This window comes from Lissotriton helveticus, chromosome 7 (assembly GCF_964261635.1).
Source record: "Lissotriton helveticus chromosome 7, aLisHel1.1, whole genome shotgun sequence".
Lineage (NCBI taxonomy): Eukaryota > Metazoa > Chordata > Amphibia > Caudata > Salamandridae > Lissotriton > Lissotriton helveticus.
The window spans coordinates 299,820,626-299,838,145 of record NC_136068.1 but is presented as its reverse complement, the minus strand read 5'-3'; the positions used below and the strand labels follow the sequence as shown (position 1 = coordinate 299,838,145).

The 17,520-nt window shown below is 42.2% G+C and overlaps 1 protein-coding gene across 5 annotated transcripts in view; it reads right to left on the bottom strand.

The window, feature by feature from the left end:
* Positions 1-17,520, bottom strand: part of EPB41L1 (erythrocyte membrane protein band 4.1 like 1) — a 574,086-nt gene that overhangs the window by 413,503 nt on the left and 143,063 nt on the right. For all 5 annotated transcript variants that reach the window (XM_078652088.1, XM_078652086.1, XM_078652087.1 and 2 more), the window contains exon 2: positions 12,342-12,390. The gene's annotated coding sequence lies outside the window, so the exon portion shown is untranslated. The remainder of the gene's footprint in view (positions 1-12,341; positions 12,391-17,520) is intronic.

Genomic DNA, 17,520 nt, shown 5'->3' with positions numbered 1-17,520 from the left:
TCTGCACCAGGTAAATAGGCGTCTGCTGAACAACAAGCCTCGAGCACAAGAGCACACACCTTATTGATGCCTGTGCTTGAGTCTCACAGGGTTACACCCACTCCTGTTCTGGAACAACCAGAAAAATCCCTGGGAAACAGCCAGCAGCCATTCAGGTGCATCCCTAACCAGCTCCATGCTTTTCATTCATTTCCTGCCACTGCCGCAGGTGTCCAGGAGTACGCTTTGAAACTTCAAAACATTTGTAAACCTGAACACATGTAAGTGAATTAATCGTTGTGCTCAGATTTCAGAATTTGGTTAGAGAATGCGGCCTTTAAATTGATTAATTTTCACATTTAAGCCTACATTACAAGTATAGGTTTCTTTGGAGGTTCGGCCTAAAGCCTCTAGACAAATAACAATGGGGACGTTTAGCATTTACCAGAGTTCCCAGTTAGGGGTTCACTTAATATTGTGTAGATGCCTCACCTCATGGGAATAACCACTTAGTTTAACCACAATTGTATTGTATTGTATTGTATTGTATTTTAATTGCATGTATATAGCGCTTACTACCCCTGACGAGGCGTTGACATGCTTTTTCTGCGAGTAGCACACTACTCCGGAACCCATAAAGGATTAGTGGTGAATTAGTATAGTGAAATATGAAAGTAATTCGAATGGTGGATATGTTAGTCAGTTATTTGGATTCAGAAGGATAGTGGAGGGATAGAAGAGGGAAAAAGGTGTTCATGTATATAGTGCTTGGTAAACCTGATGAAATGTTGACGTGTTTTTTCGGCAAACCACATGCTACTCCAGAACCCATAAAGGATTAGTGGTGAATTAGTATAGAGAAATATGAAAGTAATTTGAGTGGTGGATATGTTAAAGGGATGTGGAGGGGAAAGGGTCAGAGAGAAGGGTTTAGAAAGGCTTTTTTTAGGGGGATCGGAATAGTAAAAGAGGTATGAGATGTTGCAAGGAGGGGTAGAGTAGGGAACAGTCTTTAAAGGGTTATTTTGGGGGTCATAGTAGTGGCATAGGGTTTGAGAGGAGTCAGAAAGTTGAGGCATAGAATATATTGAGAGAGGTATAGGGTGAGAAACAGGGTAGTGCATTGGATATGCTAAATTAGAAGAAAAGTAATGAATATATAGATCCATAAATACATGGAAGGTATATAGATGCATAACGGATGTAAGTATATGTAGATTAAAGATGCATTAAATAAACTCCGGCTTTCAAGTGTTGTTGTACTTAAAACGGCTAGTTTTAATGGAAACAAGGCAGCTAGAGAGCCAGATGCCATTCACTACTTGCTCTTTTTAAAAACTCAACTAAATGAATTTCAGTTTATAAATCAAAGACTCTAATAAATACAATGTGCTTAAAATTTTGCGCTCGCACAAGCCCAATTCCAAAATTCCAAAGTTTACCCTTTCTTTTGGTCCCCAAATGTGACCTGCAGCAAACTCATATCTACTGCAAACAAGACAGTCCGAGCTTTAGTCAATCTCAGAAATACTATGCAATCCATCTTTCCAACGAATTCACCATGTCACAGAAAACAGCAACTGAGTCACTCATTTTTTGTCCCATGTCAAAGAAAGCAGGATGTGATTTTTTTAGATGAAGAACCTTTGAAACAAGAATAGGTCTAAATGATTGTTAGCAAAGATTTTTTTCAGATACATTGGGTAGAATCCTTGGGTTGCACAGATATTTTGAAAAAGGATCTAATGAAATAACCCAATATTTTAAAGGTTTGACATTGCACCCCAAAACCTTACTCCTCTGTAATAGGATATGCAAGTATTTGGTATCAAACAATGTGTGCCCAGGAGAAATGGCGGATGCACATCAGGAAATGTTTGTGCAATAGGGCAAATCACACCTCTATCAGTCTCAGTCGCCATACCCGCATGAGGTGGAGGTCAGTAACTCTGGTCTCTCTCAGACAAAAGACCCAGGAGATGGCTCACTTGGAAGTTGAGTGCATAACGGGTAGCACATCCATCAACATGGGTCGCCATGGTAAGCATGAGGGCCACAATTTTGACCTATAAAGGAAGCCTCTGCCTCACACAGTTTCTCCTCAACCTGTTACCATCCACTTATTTAATACCTTCTCATCTGCTCACAGCAGTCAATATTAAGGAATGTGCTCCCTTACTTTCGGCATAACGCCATTCCTGTACACTGTTAAAAATTTGGGACAGGAATTATAAAAATAGCATGGTGAGTACCACACTCCTACACTGACCCTTCCGCCTGGTAAACAATGGACTCCATGAAAGACGTTTCTCTGCGTGGGGTGGGTGGGAGCACAAGGAAAGCGTTTGACCTTGTTCCTGACGGGTCAATGAGAAAGGAAGATTGGCTGACCATCATTCAGCATCTCACTGCTCTCAGCCAAACCTGTAAATACGTTTGCTTGGTGTTTCTATTCAAATGTTCAAGGAGGCTGAGGAGCTCACTCAAGTAAGTGTATAGATAATATTACGCTTAGAACCTGAAGTTAGCCTATTTTAAGAGGGCTCAGCAACAATACTAAGAGCTGGATGTCCACCTGCAACAATATTGAGTACAGATTTTCGAGTACTACTAATTCATACAGATAAGTATATACATGTACGACAGATATACTAGACTTAACTCCACATCTATGCAACTTGTAAGATACATAAATGCAGCGCACATAAATGTGGCGTTAAGAATAGTAAACCTAAGGTTACCTATATATACTTACCTTAACGACAAAGTGATAGCCGGCATTCTGAGCGCTGTATAGATATGGGGGATATTTTTCAACTAAATATTATGACATACAACGTTTATGAAAGCCCCCAGTCTATGCACATCCAGGAATTGAGGCACCGGGGAAAATATACATTTTCCTGATTCACACAAGGCGGAGAATTCACAACTAGCGAACAAAGGAAGGAGGGACTCCTGATACCAGAGACTGACACATAGACAATAGCACAGTCTCTCCCTTTGTATATGTTCCTGAAATGTGCAGATGGCATGTTTCTCTGAGCAATCACACCCTCTTCAGAGAACACACACCCATATCCACAATAACCAAACACGTCTTTCAAACACTACCACAGGAAATACTGGATTTATTTCACTTCAACATGTGCTGGCAACTTAATGATTTCACAGAAATGAATGGGTGCAGACTGGGCTGATCATGGAGAAGATTGTTATCACCAGTTAACTCCCAAAAAACTCACACCATACAAAACAATTGTTTCTAACTTCTATTTTAACAAATGACACTGATGGAGCCTAATGTCCCAATTGTATAGCCTCTCTAAGTGAAATCATATATATTTTCTCGAACAAAAACTTTAAATCTGACAGCAGAAGAATAAAAATTGAATTATATTACAAGAATTAAAAGTAGTTAAAATCATTGTGAACAAACAGCAAATTGACTTAATTATAAGGACACAGGCAATGTTTGTGTTACCTTCAGAAAAAAAAAACTAAAACTCATTCTAGGATTATAAAAATGCTGTTGGGCAAAGTGGTAGCATGAATTAGAGCTCCTGAGATGAAGGTGAATCATTTGAAACATGGTTATAGCATGTCTAAGTCTTCAGAAAGTCACATCACCTACACTTCACAGAAAAACGTGAAACGTTGCTGGAGTGTATCCAATCCCTACCTATTTTCTGGTTCTTTATGCTAGGAAAAAGTGTTACAGATAAGTAACCATTTCTTCTGTTTGACTTTGGGAAGGGAATTTATGGTTTCATATCAAGTAATCAGGAGAATGAAAAGGCACTGTGCACTATAGACCTACAGGTCTTGGATCTTAGTGACAGGGAATTTAATGAATTATGAACAGTGCAGGAAAAGGGAGTGATTCAGATAGATTTGGCTGCAGTGCGTTTTTTACATTATCAAAGAGGAGGGTGTCCCATGAAGACTCCTTCAATTTGCGAATGGTTACCACTACCTTTCAGTACTTTGTAAAATGTATATTTTGCTACCATAATTTGGTTGCAAAACATTCATTTTCACCACTGTGATTGGGTATTTGAAAGGGGCTCCCTAAATACCCCCCTTCCAAATACTGAATCGCAAAACCAAATTATAAAAAGTTACTGTGTGCGTGTGTGCGTGGGTGTGTGTGTGTGTGTGTGTGTGTGTGTGTGTATATATATATATATATATGTGTGTGTGTGTATATATATATATATTTATACATATATATATTTATATATATATAAAAAAAAATTCCCACTGAAAAAAACAAAGGTTACCGGGATGTTATAATTAGGCTCAGATTTTACTTGTACAAAAGCAGTGAAATTCAGTAGTTATAGGTGCCTGAACTAACTATAAATTACGCACCCGCAATGCTCTGCTTATGACCTTACATCACTCATGGCATGGTCAGTGACATCACTGATGACATTTCAAATGACATCACTGATGACATCATCCAGTTAGTGGAAGTGTTTTTAAGAGTTTAAGGGTGTTAACCATATATACTAACCTACTACAAAAATATAATTTAGTATACTGGAAGCACTACTACTTCTAACATATATTATGTGAGGGTCTGTGTGACTGTATGTATCCCTGTGTGTATGGGTGTGTGAGTTGCTCTATGGGTGTATACCTGGGTGTGTGAGTACCTGTGTGGATGAGTGAGATGGTGTGTAAGTGGGTGTGTCAGTGACTGTATGGGTGAGTGAGTGGTGGTCTGAGTGGCTCTATGCGTGGGTTAGTGGGTGTGAAGTGACTGTATGGGTGAGTGAGTGGATGGCTGAATGAGTGAGGGACTGGGTATGGGTGTGATTGTATGGGTGAGTGAATGGCTGTTTTTTTAAGTGAGTCTGTGTGTGAGTGGCTGTATTGGAGAGTGAGTATCTGTGTGAATGGCTGTACGGGTGAGTGAGCAGATGTTTGAGTGCCTGTATGGATGTGTGAATGGATATGTAAGTGATTGTGTGAGTGCTTGTAAAAGGGTGTGAGTCGCTGTGCTGAAAGGTTGTATGGGTAAGTGAGTGGGTGTGTGAGTGACTGTGTAGGTGAATACATGTGTGTGTGTGAGCAGCTGTATGGCTGAGTGTGTGGCCCTGTGAGTGGCTGTATGGGTGAGTGACTGTTGGTATCAGTGGCTGTATGGGTGAGTGAATGGTTGTGTGAGGGGCTGTATGAGTGAGTCACTGAATGTGTGAGTGGCTCTATGGAGGAGCGAGTGGGTGTGTGAGTACTGGTATGGGTATGTGAGTGGATGTGTGTGTGGGTGTGAGAGTGGGCATATGAGAAGTTACATGGGGGTGTGAGTGGGTGTGTGAGTGCTTTTGTGGATGTCATCAGTGATGTCACTGACTTTTTTCTCACTCTCTCACCCTCACTCAATCTCTTGATTTCTTTGTCTCTTTCTCTCCTCTCTATCTCTCTCTAACTCACTTTTTCTCTCTCCCTCTCTCTCTACCCCCCCACCCCCTTCCACTCTCTCTCTGACACACAGTACAACTCTTTACCATCCTTTATCAAGCATGTTTTTGTAAGGAAACAGACTCGGAAACCAATCAGTTCCATGTAAAGTGTCCTGATTCTCCTTGCATTCAAATATTAAAGTAATTCTAGCAGTTGGCATTCTTCTGTAGTAGATGCATTCTAACAGAGGACATGTGCATACATTTTAGATTTGTATTCTACCTTTATTTGAGCCTCTACACGAGTTCTCCGTTTCACAATTTACTCTGTCTAGGATGGGTGTAAGCTCAGATATCCACTGCTTTATGTTTAGGTTCAAGATTCATTTGAAGATCCAAAGTACTACTGTTTTGCCATTACCAAAGATTATGTTCATGAAGAGTCTTAGGCCAATATTTGGTCAATTTCTCAGCAGGCATCTTTATGTTCTCAAACGCAGTAAAGAAGCTTCTCTGTAGCCACCAAACATCTAATCCCAAATGTGATATTAGCTGTAGGCTATGTTCATAGGAGGCACATAGGACACACTGGCCAGCCTGTCTTGTGGTTTTAGAGGTCATAGATGCTGTTGTCACCAACCACCTCTTTGCATATCTTAGTGAGCACAATAACACCAGATGCTTGCTCTGCAGAGTAAGAATAGCTGTTTGACCGGTTGGAGCTCTGCCAAGGGGAACGGGAAAGGAACACAGAAACTGCTGTTGGACTGTAAGGGAAGACAGGCAAGGTGCATACCCATGCTGCCTCACACCAAACTGGAGTACACCTGATCCCTCCCTCTGTCACTCACAGCTCATCTCACCCACTGAAAAAGCTTCTGCGGTTTCTCATATTTAAAAAAGGGACCCCAGACCCCAATGGGCTCACTATATTTTACCTACTTTCGCTGCTTCAACTCATGACCAAAATAGTAGAAAAGGAACCTACCTCTGAGGTCTCTTCATTCATAGAAGCAAATCAATTTCTGGATCAAATGCAATCTGGAAGTTTTCCGTCCCGATGGCTCTGAAACAGCCTTGATTGTTGTCTCTCAAGATCAATTTTAGATCATAGTGTCAGAGTACATCCCATTCTACTTTTTTTTGTGTGGAGTTTTATAAAGCCCAAGCTAGACCTGAAGGTATCAGAGCACTTTTACATGGGCACCAGTTACCACATTCATTGTTGTGAGGCATGGGGAGATTACGGGCCATATGTATCAACATTCCCTTTTGCGATTTCTAAATTGCGATTTTTAAGGAATCTCTATTTAGAAGTCGCAAAATGGTATGTATGTAGAAATTTGCTTTTTTTTGCGATTTCTTAAAATTCCTTAATTGCAATTAGCAAATTGCTAATCGCAATTAAGGAATAATTTCCCATTCATTTCTATGGGCCAGGAGGCCCATAGGAATGAATGTGAAATTATTCTCAATTTGCGATTCGCAATTTGCTAATCGCAAATTGAGAATAATTTCAAGGGTGCAGGGGTGTCTCAAGAACACCCTGCTGCACCCCTGAAAATGACATGTGTGCGCATATGGCGCACATACATGCCCTAAGAGCATGTATGAGCGTCACATGGCACCTTTACAAATTGCATAAAGTGCATTTGTAAAAGAAATCGCAAATTACCACCAACTACAAGTTGGTGGTAATTTGCGATTCCTTAAGGGCATTTTGGATTTTTTTTTGCATCATACATTGCATTTAAGGAATCGCAAAATTTGCGATTCCTTAAATGCAATCGCAAAATAAGGAATGGCAAATTTTGCGATTCCTTATTTTGAACCCAAAAAATGGGTTCGCAAACACCGAAATTCTGCGAATTTCGGCATTTGCGAACCCATTTGGCCTTGATACATATGGCCCTAAGTGATTTGCCCATAATCACAGAACGTTGAGCGTCCTTGCCGAGACTCGAACCCAGTCTCCGAGGTCCAACACCCTAGTCGTTAGGCCACATTCTCTCCTACTTGATCTCCTTGATCTGAGAGCTTACTTGACCATGTCTCACTTGAGGTCCTGATGCGTTCTCTTGCATAACATTCCATAATGGGTAGCACTCACTAGTGGTTTGCAAGCCAACAAATTAACAGGGAAAGCCAAACCAGAGCCGAACCAAGGGTCTGGCTTTGCTCTAAGAGCCTGTGCATAAACCGCGCCCTAAAACAAGCTGCCACATAAATCATTCAACAAATTTTCACATAAAAGATGATAAAGTCTCATCAGAATTTTAAAAAAGTGAATGTTTTTGACATGCAGCAGCTTTGACCTCAATAAGTTACATTTTAGGTCACTGAGAGGTAATGAAAAAAAGGGGGATGGTTCAAACAAAATATTTGCCTAAGATCACACAGTTTGGTTAAGCAGAGAACCCGGGATTAATCTCAGGTTTTCTGGCTTCACTTTGCACACATCATTCATTGCACTAGTATCTATTTACCTCTCCTTTTGACCTCAAATGTTAAAGCTGTGTTTTTCACTTTGCGCATGAGGGTAGAGCAAGGCCACGTGACAATCTGGCTTGTTTTCAAGAGGACCTCCTTCTGAGCCAGAGCCCTGCATCTGTCTCGAGCCTGGCTCGAGCTTTAAATCGCTCGCCCACATCTACCGCTTAAACTGTACCCAGCTATCTAGCTGAGCAGCACTGATCATGCGCATTTGATAAGAGAGCCATAGACAAAGGGGCTGCACGTGCAGGCTGCTTAGAATCTAGAACGAAAACCGTAAACATCAAAATCTGCACTTTCCAAGATCAAAAACCACAACGCCTACAGTCAAGAACTGCATCCATAAATGACTTGTCATGATCCAGCCCCTCCCAGAGAGAGAGTAGAGGAAAGCTCTCTTGTGATTAAAGTTTAACTGTCGAAGAGATGCTAAGACACAGGAGCTTTATATCTTACTAGAACCTAAGGTGATATTATGCAGAGTGCACAGGACACAAGTCCATCACCCTGCACCATTGGGTACAAAGTCACACACAATGCTGTCCAAGACAAATATCCTATGTCTGTTTCAAAAGTCTTGGTTTCCTCTAATGATTGGACTAGATTTGATGCTGGTATGGAATAGTATGGGGTTGTGAGTGACATTTTAATTTTATTAAAATCAAATAATACAAAAACATTACTGCCTTTCGCCAAAATATATCATGAGAATGTCACAGAAACCCACTTCCTCATCTAGATTGTCCACTAGATGAACAGTTCACTCCAAATGACTAAGTGTATCAGAAATGTGCAATTGCACTCATATCATTTTACCTTTTTTTCTCACTAAGGAAATTATTTTGCGTTGTGCAGACACCCTCAGCCTTGTGCATCGATTAACAATGGGCGTGTTTCCTTCCCTTTCTTATTTTGAAAATCTCACTCATTGCTGCTTTCTGCAAGAGTTGTTTCCTGTGTGCTTTAGTGTGGTGAGATACAATGGGAACTGTTTCTGACTGTCCCAATAGCCCTGGCTTTGTTGGCATTCACAACAGTTTGCACAGATGGCCCAACAGAAGAACCATTTTCTATATATTTTCTTTTGTCTTATGCAGACTACGGTCCTCATCTGGAGTTTGTCTTGGGTGGGGTGACTCGTACTAGATTTTTCTGCATGGGACCACCTTGGTACTTTGTTTTTGAAAAGCCAGAGCTTAATTTGTGTCAGTGGTTTCCGGTGCTTGGCAGGGGCACTTAATTGTTAGCACCAGCTCTAGTAACAGTCCACCACATGGTGGCGCTGTCTTTTTAATTTTGAGATGAGCACAACATCTGTGCTTATTAAGTCAGCATATATTGGGAATGAATAATACCAGCCTCTCATGCCATTATTATAGTTTTATGCGGCCTGAAATAGTCAGTATTGTTATACGTGTAGGAGTGCGATGGGTAGGTATTAAGTTGGTACTGTCATGGGCAATGCTGGCAGGGTATGAATGGTGCAGGCTACTGTGGCCGTATGAGAGTGGCCCTGGCACTTCATTTTTTTTTTTTTTTTTACAAATTAAGCACTGTATAACAAACAGAAATCCAGAGGGAAGTCAATGCAAAAGGGTGCCAGTTTGGTATTTTCTTCAGCATACAGTGGAGTTGCTGCACACAGACCCACACCGACAGCTCAGTTGGCTCTACTGTAAGCTTGAAACATTCTTTTGGAAAGGTGGTGCTCTGCAAGGGGTGGAGAGGCCATATCTAAATGTCCCTTTTTTCATTTGGAAAAGTTAATCAAGTATGGCTATCTTCGACAAAAGTGTGTGAACCTTAATCCATGAGATTACAAATTCAACTTTTTGTACACGTAAGTCACGTGGGAATGGCGTAGGGGCGTAGCAGCTAAAGCGAGTGTGGAGTTTGTGATGGAACTCTTCTGTCTGCAGTTCGGCTCAAAAAAGGTTCTAATTAAAGTGAAAAGTGGGTGGTTGGTTGGTTGAGAAATTGAAGGGACTGATGGATGGATGGATGGATGGGTGAATGGAACGGTGGATGGATGAATGAAAGAATGAAACAATGGATGTAAGGATGGATGAGTGAAAGAATGAAGGGGCGGATGGATACAAGTGTGAATGAATGGATAAGTGAAAGAATAGCTGAATGAATAAAAAGGAGGGTGGGTGGATGGATGAAAGGGTGAATGGATGGATGAGGGTAAGAGTGGATGAATGATGAGAAAGGATGGATTAGTGAAAGGATGCATTGATGGGTGGAGTGAAAGGGTAGATAGGTGGACGGATTGAAACGGTGAACAGATGGATGAGCAAAAAGATGGATGGATGGATGGGTCAAAGGATGGATCCTGGGACTCCGTGAACCCCCCTAACTTTATAAGCTACAGCAGGGTGAAGTTCTTGATGGGCCTCTTCTGTCTGGAACTTGTCAGACACAGGGCCGTGAGTGAGGGAAAGGATGAATGTGTGAGTGAAAGGTTGGATGGCTGGGTGAGTTAAAGGATGGCCGATGGGAACTTGGATGGAGGAATGACTTAAAGGATGGATAAAAGGGTGATGAGTGAAAGAATGGATGCATTAGTGAAAGGGTGAATGGATGGATGGATGAAAGCGTGGATGGATCAGTGAGTGACAGGATGGATGAGTGAAAGGGAGGGGGATGGATGGATAAGTGAAAAAATGGATGGACGAGTGTAAAGAAGGGTGGATGGATGAACGGATCAATGAAAGCATGGATGGGTGTGTGGATGAATGGATGAGTGAAAGGGTATAGGGATGGATGGATGCGTAGTTAGGTGGGAGGATGGGTGAAAGGATTGATGATTGGATCATTGAGTGAAAGGGTGGCTGGATGGATGAGTGAGAGGAGGATTGATGGTTGGAGTGCAAGGATGGATGGATGGATGACCAAAAAGATTGACTGATGAGTAAATGGGTGGATGGAGAGATGGATGAGTAAAATGGTAGATTAATGGATAGATACATGGATGGATAGGCTTGGAGATGGATGCATAACTTTGGATATCGATGAGTGGAAGGAAGGAATGTTGAAAGGATGAATGATAGATGAAAGATTGAATGGATGACAAAATATAAAGGTGGAATTGTGGATATCAGCAGGTGGATGGAATGATGAATAGATAGATGCTTGGACAGAAGAGGCAAGAGAGCTCTTATGGGCAGGATCGTGGTGACTTGCTGTGTTTGCTTGGTGCCATAAGAGGTTTGATTCAAAGTGGGGGTATTTTAATTTTCTAGTTATTCCCTTGCGGATGAGCAAAATGTTTAGTGGAGCCAGTCCAAAGCATCCTTAAGGTAATACAGTATTACATGGAGACCCAGGTGTTCTTCGTCATACAGTAGTACATAAGTGCTTTTGATAGTCACAAGTCCAAGGAAACAATAGTCCATGTTGGTTGGCAGAGCACAGTCTTTGGAAATGAACATCCAAGAGGTCTACTGACTCTGCACTTCAAGGCAGTGATTTTTCTGAGTGTCAGCGCTCTAGACAGATGAGAGAGACAGCAAAGGCAGCATGTCTCCCATGGGTGCAGGCCACCAGAGAACCACACTGGGTGTGAATGTAATAGATCCATGCCTAGATACTACCGCACAGGACAACATCTCACCTCTTTAAAGGGATGCAAAACAAGGTCACATACTTAACAGGTATAGACTTAGCGACAGTGCTTAATTTGTGACAATGACTGATAGCAAAAGTGTAAAAAAAAAAGAGAGAGAGAGAGAAAGGAAGGGTGGACAATAACCTGCAAGAGTCAGATAAAGAGAGAGGAAGTGTTTGGAGGGGGAAGAAAAGCACATGATTTGGAATCAAGACTAGGCAGCCGTGGGATTTGGCAACACTGGCATTTGGGCAGCAGGATCTTAAGGAAAAAATTGAACTCCTGCACACACTTTTGTTTTTTTTTTTACAAATTAAGCACTGCTTAGCGACCATAAATTACAAATCGAAACAGTTCAATACAATCAGAAAAAAACGTCGAGAGAAAAGTCATTCTGTGCACTAAGTGATGCAAGGGAGAAATAGAAACCAACAGTAATGTATCCTACACTGTCCAAGATACAGAGATCTGAGAGAAATAAACTCCCAAAAAATGTAAGGGAAGAATAAAAAATTATAGGACAAAGTTGAAGAAAAACTCTAAATCACCTTAGAAGAGCACACAGTGATAACACAATTAGCTGCATCTAAGGTATATGCTGCTCTTAAGCTCAAAACAAAATCTAAACTCAAGAACACCTACCCAACTAGATTTAACTCTACGTGTATACCTTTACGTCTAAACTGAAATGAAACAATTTATTGATCTTGGCTTTGTTTGTTAGTTTTATGTCACTGACTAACTTTGGCAACTCTAGTATAACTTGTCAAGCCAAGAGTAAATTATAATGTATGTTATACTCATCAAATGAAACCAGAAAATAGTTTTAGTGCAAAACGTCTACTCACTGTAGTTTTCTCTCTGGCCTTGGAGTCTGCCAGTTGTGCTGTACGGGACCTAGTATACAGGAAGAGAGAAAAACAACCATTAGATTTATGCAAAAAGGGACAGCAGCAAATCTACATCTGGCAAGCTGCATGGCCCTTAAAATAACCCTCCCAGAATAGAATGTGACGGTCTGTAGAGGAGGAAAGACTCTGTGATATAAATGCTTGGACATTGGCTAGAAAAGAGTATTGGATTTTCGATCAATGACAAAATTCTCAGTGCGGGATACAGTACTCATTGACTGCAAAGGAAACCATACTGCTGGACAGATACTTCATTCAACAAGACACATCAGTGGCTTAAGGTGCCCACTGCCTAGATGTGTGCACAACCTGAAAGCAAGGGGTTGAATCCCTACAGGTACTACTCCCCCTTTCATCATTGAATTCTGCATGTACCTACTGTAGGCTGATAAATTGAATAGCATTGAGATTGGCAATAGTTTGCTGCATTTGGCTGACGCCACAGCGTTTAAGCAGCTCTATTACTCATTCCTAGAAAGATGAATATCTTTGGCAATTCCAAAACAAATTGACACTTTCCAAAATATTATATATTTAAAGGTATAGGCTAGAGTAAAAAAAACTGGAGCAGTATTTACATGCTATATTTTATTTTATATTTACATTTTTTTTATTTGGGCTGATAAATATTCGATGTTCAGTTTTCAAATAAGGAGACACAGAGGGAGCATGATCCTTTGTATGAAATTTACTTCTGCATTGATTATAAATGTAATAACAACCAGTTAATTTCTAATCTGGTTGGTTCATGTGAACTGCAACTTACATCGTTTTATCAGTAAAGACAGACCTCAATTAAAATGAACAATGCCACAATAAAGAACGTGGTGATAATAAACAAACTATAACTACAAATGTTTCATTTTGGCATCCGTCAGCATAGTAAAGAAAGCATATCAGTATCTGGACTATGGAGCATTAAAGGCTTCCACCCTAACCCTGACCCTAAAACCTGTATTTAAGACTAACCTCATTCATTACTATGACCCTAAGACTTATCAACCTTTAAATAACCTTTATGTAACCATGATGCTAGCCTTAACATGAAGCCTACACCTTTACCTCATTGTTACCCTAAATCCCACAAAAACGCTTATCCTACCTTAACCCTTACCGCCCGTAATCCCAAACCGAACCGCCATTTTTAACACTTGAACCTATCCCTAATTGAAGACAAGTAACAAGGTCTCCTATACCGTTAATCTGGCCATGGTTTAGGAATCATGCGATGTTTCGCTGGGTGAGTGACAAGTACTGATTGGAATACGGGCTAGGGCCTTGGCCAGTTAGACCCTTGCGGATGAAGCACAGTGTTATGGACTGTAGCCGCAGACATTAAGAGCCTATTCCTGCGGCGGTGATTGCTACGGTCACGGACCACCCCCATTGCACTCTCAAACTGCTGAGCTTACTGTGGAAATAGAAAGGAAGGCTAACAAGAGCTGGGTGACACACCCTCCCTTGGCATGGAATAACTTTCGCCCCTCGGTAATGCGCATTTCAGTCCTTAACAAACACCCATGAAATGAGGGGTGGGTCCTGTTTGCAGAGACCCCAGAAATTGTGGACATCCGCCACAAAATGCAGAGCTGTGATCCGCAAAGTAGATCGCTGCATCATGAATCACTTTATCAAAATGTTGGTAACAAAATGGTGGCTGGTTGCTTACATTAAGTGGGAGTCTATAAAGTTCTTGCATAATAATGAGGGCTATGGGATCTGGACATTGCATTGTTCTGCTGAAACCCTTGTTAATAGACAGTGTAGGGGCCATACTGACTGGTCGTTGCAAGTCGCCTTGATGCTTTGCATCAAGGCAACACTGGTTATCTTAAGTTTTCTTTACTTTATAGGGACCCAATCGCTCTTGGCCACAGTGCATGAAGTATGTTGTATGTTTGATCTATTAGTTTAATTGTATGTTTGCTATACTGTCTAACTCAGTAAACAAATTTGGGGTCTTTTTAGGTCTCGCCTGCTAATGCGCTTGCGCATTGCTGGCGAGAGATATTGGGGCTTAACCAGAGCTTAACCATCGGGCGATTCCATGCAGTGCCCGTGAAAAGCGCGTGCACATCAAAGCCATCTGCCTCCCTCCCAAAGCCTCCCCCAGCGTGTGCTCTGCCTCAGGCATTTCTCCTCCCCTAATTATTCACTGCCCACGGCCGGCCGGCCGTACTTTCACTTTCACGGCCGCCAGGCCGTGCGACAGAGACGCTCTTATCAAAATGTAACTTAAGTTCGGCATCCTGCTGCTACTGCGCTCCTTCATTCCCGCAGCACTCCAGGCTTGTTTAATAGGAGTCCTTTTGTTTCTAACCATCCCCATTTTTTCACCGGAGTTTAATTAGAAATTGTTCGGCTTTTTATAGTACGTTGTTCTTGGTTTCCGTGGAGCCATGAGGCATCTCAGCCCCTCCCACTCCCCCTTGTGCCCGGTGCTCCTGCCCTGTTTCTCACCCCTCCCGCCACATTACTTGCTTGGTGGGAGCCCCCCGAGCTGGATTCAGGAGTGTGTAGCCACTCACATGCGTACAATAAACATAAAGCAAACATGTTTGCTCATTTTTACAGCGTGCAGCACAGTAGTACTTCTGCTAGTGAACAGACACACAAAGCAAGCTCGTGCTGTCTTGGCACCTCACACAATTCCCCATGGCAGCGCTTGCAGCCATGTCTGCTTCATGGGTTACAACCAGCGGCCTGCGGGTTTACTACAGATCTCTGCAGTAATGCCCGCTTCCTGTGACCACTGTAACAGAGCGTCCCATGCAGCTTCAGTGCAGCCAAGTAGTTTATTCCTGTGTGCCTTTGTGCCTCTGTGTTTTGCATGTGTCGAGACTGTGAGCCTGCCGCTTTTGTCCCCAAGTACTTGGAGAAGGTCTTCAGAAATGCACTCTCCTTCACCTGGTATTTGCCCTATGCTTACGTGACTATCTGTGAAAACTCACAAGAACTTTTAGCTATACAAACGTCAGGCTTGTACATCTTCCTCCCGGGTGATGATCTGACACGTCAGCAGCATAGATGTCTAATCCTTAATGGAGTTTCCTAATGGAAGAGGTGAGAGTTCCTGCAGCCAGTTCCTGTGGTGAAGCCAGTGCAAGGGCCTGCTACAACAGCAGTGATGGGTTTTCTGGGCTTCGGTTTAAGCTATCTTGGTGACGTCTTAGGATTTGATGACGCTGAAGCTACACTGATTATAGGTCACTTAGATATTTCAGGATAGAGATCAATCAAGACTACATCTGTCATGTTAGTCGAAGGCACATTTTGTGGTTTGGTCTGATGGCTGAGTTTTTTTTTTAAATCAAAGACTCGTTTTTTGTGCCTTTGTGCCCTCTGTTAGACTCGTTTTTTGTGCCTTTCTGCCCCCTGTTAGACTCGTTTTTTGTGCCTTTCTGCCCTCTGTTAGACTCGTTTTTCGTGCCTTTCTGCCCCCTGTTAGACTCGTTTTTTGTACCCTTCTGCCCTCTGTTAGACTCGTTTTCCCCTTGTTTTTCTGCCCTTCTGCCCTCTGTTAGACTAGTTTTGTGTGCCTTTCTGCCCTCTGCATCACCACATCATCACTCAGCGCTACCCCAGCATCACTCAGCACCACCATATTATCACTCAGCACCACCACATTATCACTCAGCATCACCACATTATCACTCAGCACCACCACAGCACCACCCAGCGCCACCACAGCACCACCCAGTGCCACCACAGCACCACCCAGTGCCACCCCAGCATCACCCAGCGCCACCCCAGCATCACTCAGCGCCACCACAACATCACTCAGCAACACCACAGCATCACTCAGCACCACCACAGCATCACTCAGCACCACCACAGCATCACTCAGCACCACCACATTATCACTCTTCACCACCACAGCACCACTCAGCACCACCACAGCACCACTCAGCACCACCACATCACCACTCAGCACCACCACATTATCACTCAGCACCACCACATTATCACAGCATCTCTCGGAGCAACCCCAGATTATAGGTGTCACCTTTGCGAAAGTTATAACTATTGGCATTGTAAATGACAAAGCTATTCATTTAGCTATTTTCAAAACCAACACATAAATAAAAAAATTGTCATTTACAAGAACAATAGCACAAACTTTCCTAATGCGAGACCTATTGCATTGCAAATGCTTGTTTCAGGAAGATCTCCTGATAATATCTGGCATCTATTATTGTAATTTATAATTGTAAAAAAATAGAACAGTCTTTCAAGACTCTACTGAAACAAAATTGAAACATGTGCCAATGAGATAGAAGCATGAATAGCATACTATACAGAAGTCAAATAGGATATGCCAATAATGGATTGAACGTTGCTGGTTAGGATGCAAGAAGAGCTTTCACATCTTGCGCCTAGATCCAAGAAACAGATCTTTGGGCCCGATTCACAAAGATCCTCCACACTCGTAGTGGAGGCTCCGCAGTTGTGATGGGATCTTCGCACTCGTGGCAGGATCACAGCATTGCAGTTTCTCATTGCGGAGATCCTGCGACAAGTGCAGAGAGCCCGCCACGACTGAGAAGCCTGCACCACAAGTGCGCAGGCCGTTTATGAAGCGCCCCTTAGTGGGACATTGGAAAAACAAATTGGAAAATTTTTGATTTTTGAGAGGTTTTAAGAATGTATTATACTGGAACCTGGAAGATGAGGGGCAGGGATCCACAACTATCTGCGTCCATAGTACGCTCCATTCTATCTCCTCCTGGTCATCTAATGGCAATAGGGGGCTGGGTTCTACAAAATGCTGGCACTGAAGTTTGCAACTAACTAGATAAAAAATAACTAGCCACACACGGGTATATGGTCAGTGGGAGATAACTATGTGTATTAGTTACAATTGCTCTGGATTTAAGTCGTTTGTAGAATGTTTCCTAAAAAGGACATAGGTCCTCACTCACCTAGTTGGCATGCTTCATCATAAGGCTCCTTAACGACAGTCCCCAAAATTTTGGGGGATGTGGTGGCCTCCACCTGAATCTCTGCAAGGTTATTATTTTTTATTTTTGAATAAATTACTCTTTACTCATTAGGAGCCTCGGGACCATAACTAAAAGGAAGGATCAAAAATGCATCCAAGGAAGGTAGAGTTTTA